This window comes from Mustela lutreola, chromosome 8 (genome assembly GCF_030435805.1).
Source record: "Mustela lutreola isolate mMusLut2 chromosome 8, mMusLut2.pri, whole genome shotgun sequence".
Lineage (NCBI taxonomy): Eukaryota > Metazoa > Chordata > Mammalia > Carnivora > Mustelidae > Mustela > Mustela lutreola.
This window is the reverse complement of record NC_081297.1, coordinates 120,391,113-120,397,112: the sequence shown is the minus strand read 5'-3', so window position 1 is coordinate 120,397,112 and position 6,000 is coordinate 120,391,113. Positions and strand designations below refer to the sequence as shown.

At 35.7% G+C, this 6,000-nt stretch overlaps 1 pseudogene; it reads left to right on the top strand.

Annotated features, from left to right (window-relative positions):
* The first annotated feature begins 573 nt into the window (after window positions 1–573).
* On the top strand, window positions 574–724 carry LOC131839935 (U4 spliceosomal RNA; annotated as a pseudogene).
* Window positions 725–6,000: the final 5,276 nt, after the last annotated feature.

Sequence of the window (6,000 nt, the reverse complement as noted above, 5' to 3'; positions counted from 1 at the left end):
AAACAATAGCAAAACCAGATAACAAAGTAGGAGATGAAAGGCTAGTTGGGACTTGAGACTGGGATGAGATTAACTCTTAAGAACTAAAATTGAGAAATGATGGAGCTTCTCAGTGGCTAAAAGTAAAATCCTCTCCAAGGGAAGAGTGTCATGAGTGTTCAAGGAGAAATTGAAGGAGTGGCCCCAACATGAAATCCCAGCTCCAAAGGCAGAGAAAGCTTGCTTCGGGAAGAGTGCAAGTGACACTCTGGTCTCCCTGGCCCCACCCAGTGGCCTGGCCCCTAGAATCTGGACAAGGTGTGGCAGTGATAATGATGACATTTACATCAATGGGATAAAATGGCAGCTAAAGAGGGTCCATAACAGTCTGCAATGGAATTGGCCGTTACAAGACCACCAGCTAAGAGTTTTGAAGATCAAGATCATCAGGGTCTAGAAGAACGTCTCCACAATCAGCGCTGACGACATAATTGAAGCTCATCGTAAAGTTAGAACAGTGTCTGTGGGGACTAACAATAACCTCTTTTATGTTGTCTGATTATAATGATTAATCTTAATCTAAGTTTGGTAGATAGCTTTGCGCAGTGGCAGTATCGTAGCCAATGAGGTTTATCCGAGGCGCGATTATTGCTAATTGAAAACTAAGTTTGGTAGATAAATCCTGTCAGAAATTTAAATGCCTGGGCTGCCAAGCATTTATTTCATTTAGTTAGCTTAATAAAGCTATAGATAGAGATAGAGGAATCTCTATAATCTCTATAATCTCTACCTCTATAGATAGAGACACAGGAAATTGGTTGGGAAGGCAGGTTGTAAAATAAGACTGACCGGGGTTGAAACCCCATTCTGTCATTCACTGGCTGCTTGATTTTTGTTGCTAAATTTCTCTGTACCATTTCTTTATCTATAAACTTCAAATAATAATGATAACTTCTTCATGGGACCGGTATAATAATTAGCACATATAAAAGACTTAGACCAATTCCTGGTACTCAATAAATACTAAATAAACGCTAGCTATTATTATTAGCTGCTTTACCTCGAAGGAGTTCATGAGGTCTCCTTTGTTTTCTTCTCCTGTCCCTCTAAACCAGGAATACCATAATCAAATACCAAGGAGTGGGAGGCAAGAGCCAGATGTGACTCGGTGGCAAATTCACAATACTTCTGCCTTCGTTTGTGCTTGCTTGAATGTGTTTGGGGGTAAGGAAGATACCTCTCTTCTTTCCTTCTCCTGGCTGCAGCCAAGGAAACCAGTAGACAAGAATGCAAAATCTCACACTGTGGATGAGACAGATGATAGAATTATCTTGGTAATGCCCCAGCTCCTGGATGGATGGTATGTTTGTCTTTCTCTTTATTCTTACTTTGGAGGTTGGCTGCTTTCACGAAACAGTTCAGATTTAATACATTCATTCTGGAATAAACATTACTAAATTTGGAAGGAGAACAGTTTGAAACTAATGGAAAGTGGCCAGAGAAAAATGCTAAACCCAAATTACCAATGTTTGTTGCATAAAGTATGGAATCAATGTTACTTCATAATACAATAGTGTGTGCAATTATTTCTAATTTTAAGAATTATAGTGGGTGAAATGAGTCTTTGTGAAGTATTAAATGGATACAAATAAATAAAAAGTTTATAACAAGGAACTAGACATTACCTGAATGAAATTTCCTAAAAACAAACAAAAAAGAAAAAAACTAAATATGAAGGTTGAGTAAACAAATTATGGCATGAAATGGACTAAATGCAACCATTAAAAGATGCTATAGACCTATACTTTTTGAAATCTAAATATGTCCATGATATATTTTCTGGGATAAAAGCTAATTACAAAGTAGACTTATAGCATTAAATAATTTTACTTATTTAAATTAAAAGGAGTAGGCAAAATCATGGGTGTGCCTTCAGTGTGTGTATGACTATGAGACATTTTGGAAAGATGTATGTAAGAATGTTAAGGGGTGCCTGAGTGGTTTAGTCAGTTAAATATCTGACTCATGATTTCAGCTCAGGTCATGATCTCACAGATCATGAGTCAGTTTCCATGCTCAGTAGGGAGTCTGCTTGAGATTCTCTCCCTCTCCTTCTGCCCCGCCCCTCCCCCAGTCATGTGCTTTCTCTTTCTCTTTCTCTAAAATAAATAAATAAAATGGTTTTAAACAAAATAAAATAAAGTTTGATTGCAAAAAAGTTAAGTTTATTCATAAAATTTTAAATCTGAGTCTGCATTCATGAATCATTTTTGAAAAGCAGTTGAAATAGTGACCTAGATGGCAAAGATTAGAGGAATGTTTATCAGTCATTTTTTCAATGTGCAACCTTGAATCAAATTAGACTTCCAGAGAAGATAATGGTGTATGACTCCACGTCTGCATATTACATTGGCCAAAATAATAAGCACAACAAGAAACAATAAAGGAATCTCTATTTATAAAGATATTAGTAAAGTACCAAGATCTCTTACTGCAGAATCTAAAATATATTTGTCATTTTTAATAATATTTTATTTAAATAAGAGGGAGATGCTCATCTTTGACACATATGTACCATAATTAAGAGTGGGATGCTGTTTGGGGGAAGAAAGTAAGCAATATCCCCAAAAATCCCTTACTTGGAGATTGGACCCTTGCAGTTTGGATGTGTTGCAGAAGTATGGATTTTGGATACCATTTTGGATACCCTAGAGGACAAGCTCTGTGAAGTCAGAAACCGTAATGTTTTTTGTTGTTATTGTTAACAATCTTCAGTTTCTGGCATCTAATAAGGCCTGAATAAATATTTGTTGAATAAATGCCTGAAGTTGTTTCCCTTCCCACATGCCGGCAGCAGTGGAAGGAGAAACAAAATGGCAATGTCATTTTAATTTAACCCAACCAAGTTTCATAGCCAGGAGGACACAGCTGCTCAGCCACAGAAGAGGGTTAACCAAACAGGCATAAATATTCATCCATCAAGTAAAAATTCCTTAGAGTACAACACTGATAGGGAAATCTGCCAGGAAGATCTGACCAAGACTCTTTAAAATGGAGGAACAGCTAAAATCCAGGAGACTTAAGATTTTCAATAATTTGAAATCTCACACTTTTAATCATTGTACTGTACTGGGTCTTTTTCTAAGGAGAATGAGAGTAATCTTTCCAATTACTAAATTGTAATAATAGACTTGTAAGATAACATTAGACTAAAATACTATCTTGCTCTTCCAGATGGCTCTAAATTAATTAGAGTAATAAGAGAACTTCTCCAATGCCGTTTTAATCAGACTTAGTGATTCAGAATACTTCCTGAGAGACTGCATAAAAGCTACATGAAAGTAGCAGTCTTACCAAGATATGGTCTCAAGCTGTGTCTTACATACAAGAGGTCACAAGGTTCCACTGGATTTTAGAATGGACCTGAGATTTTATGGTCTTGCCTTCTAAGGATATTTTCCACATCTTAAATTCAGTATTTGTTTTTAAGATACAAGTTGATCAAAAATCATAACTGCATCTTATTTTGGCTAGACATTTGTTCGTATCACTTTGAAAGTAGCTTTTTAAAAACCTGTGGTAAAAAATATATAACACAAGATCTACTGTCTTAATGTTTAAATGTATAATACAGTATTATCAGCTTTAGACACTGTGGTACACAGCAGATCTCTAGAAATTTTTCCTTTTGCATGACTGAAACTTTATATCCATCAAACAGCAACTTTCCCTTGCCACAGCCTCTTGAAACCTGCAACCACCGTTCTATTTTCTGCTCCTGTGGGTCTGACTATTTAAGATACTTCATAGAAGTAAAATCATGAGATGGATATATATCACTCCATATCTATGATTATGTGTATGCAAAAATGTATTAGAAGTCAAATCAAAATAAATAAGAAAAATAAGTAGGAAGAAAGTAATTGGGACTATAGAAAAACTAACAAAAAGACACCAAGCAGAAATGCCCTAATGATTTATCTGCATATGCCACATATTCTTGTTTTCATTAATCTATAAGAAATTCAAAATTATTTAATTAAAAAAATCGTAACCAACTGAGTTATAAAAACAGTTTATTTGTTTTTTTTTTTTTTAACTCACCTGTGTGGAAAGACTAAATTACAAACTTGTAATGGACCAACGTCTTTAAGCATAAGTTTATTTAGTAGGTATGTAGAATATAAATAAGGTAAGTTAAGGCATAACTATTAAATAACTGAAAATTACTCTGGCTAACTCAAGCAAAAAAGTTAAATTTACTAGATTACTAAGATAGCCCACAGAAGTGAAAAACATATTGAACCACCATCTTGCCTTGACACAGTCTCAAGACAAAGACTGCTCTGGGTCTTCAACATCAGAAATTATTGAATCTTCTCTTGAGTGTTGTTATTAGTTATCTCTGCGCTAGTAACCCTTATTCTTTATGGGGCTCTGTTCAATATTCATGTTTCCAAGAAAAAGAATTGGATTTGTACAACTTAGATTAGGTGTCTCTGTCCTTGATGCATTAGCCAGGCAAGTATTTTAGGGGCAGAGGGTGTTGACGTCAGCACAGTCACAGGGTAAAGACTGAAAACAAAGATGCTGCTCCAATTTGTATCACTGTAATGGGTTATCCTTTAGTCAGAGCAAAGTTCTCTTGAGGTAGAAGTGGATGCTGATGCCTCTCTCAGAAATGTGGCTTGACCACAGCTGAGTTTGCTCTGAGACTAAACCAAGAAGTAGAGTTACAGATCTTAAATTGATTTAAATAGGCAGAATGTAGCATGCCAAATCCTACAGCCCTGGCCTATGATGAGAGTTCAATATCAGAGTTCCTCTCTCTTTCCTTTTCCTCCAGCTTCTGTTAATAAGAGTGGTAGCCCCATTTATTTTGCTTTATCTTTCTCAAGCTTGTGTCCTAAGAAGTGAGAACTGATATCTCACAGACTTAAGCAATTCTGTGTTTAGCTCTTTTGACATGGAGGTCTGCATCTTCTCTGATCATTGCTTGCACTAAGGAATAGACAATATTGCAGTAATATGCTAGAAAACGTAAGATCATATCTATCTCTTTTAACCAAGATTGTATATTCTGAACTTAAACATAGTCCAACATCTTGCAAGTCTTGAATTCCCACCCTTCTTAAGGTAAAATAATTATAAAATTATACTTATAAAACTCCCTTTATGTAAGAATATCAGAAAAGGTATATGGCTGGGTGTTTTAGTTATCTATTTCTTTATAACATATTCTTCCAAAATTTTGCACCTTAAAAAATGAACAGTAATCTCACTATCTCTGTGGGTTAGGAATTTAAGTGTGGCTTACCTTGGTGTCTCTGGCTCAAGGTTTTTTCATGGGTTGTATTTTGGGTGCTGGCTAAGACTGTAATCTCACTTGAAGACCCAACTGGGAGATGATCCACTTTCAACTTCCCTCAACATTGTTATTGTTAGGATTTAGTTCTTCATGGGCTGTTGAACTGATGGCCTCAGTTCTTTGCTGGATGACGTCTAGAGAGAGACTGCCAAGACAGAAGCCATAGTCTTTCTGAAATCTAGTCTTATAACATCTCATCTTCTCTGCTACATTCTACTCACTAGAAAGGAGTTACTAAATCTAATCCACATTTAAGTGGAAAGAATTACTCAGGGCACAACACCCAGAAAGCAAAAATCATTGGGAGCTCTCTTAGAGTCTGCATTTGACATCAAGGAAACCCAGATCTGTGATACCTTTAGTATTGGAAATACAGGTATATTTTGACATTCAGGAAATAGAAGACAGTCATAAAGAATAATAAAGAAACACTAAAACTGAAAAGAGACTTTGGGTAAAAATGAAAAGCATTTATGATTATGGTTCTATAAACCAAGAGAAAAAGTGGTTCAATTGCTAAGGCAGATTTTTATTGGCTAACATTAAGAATTTATACCAAACATTTGTATCAAACATTCAGTAGGCCACAGATTTCTGTACAAATTCAAAAGGTATGCCTAGTTACCCTCTGCAATAAGTAGCTTCCCATTGTT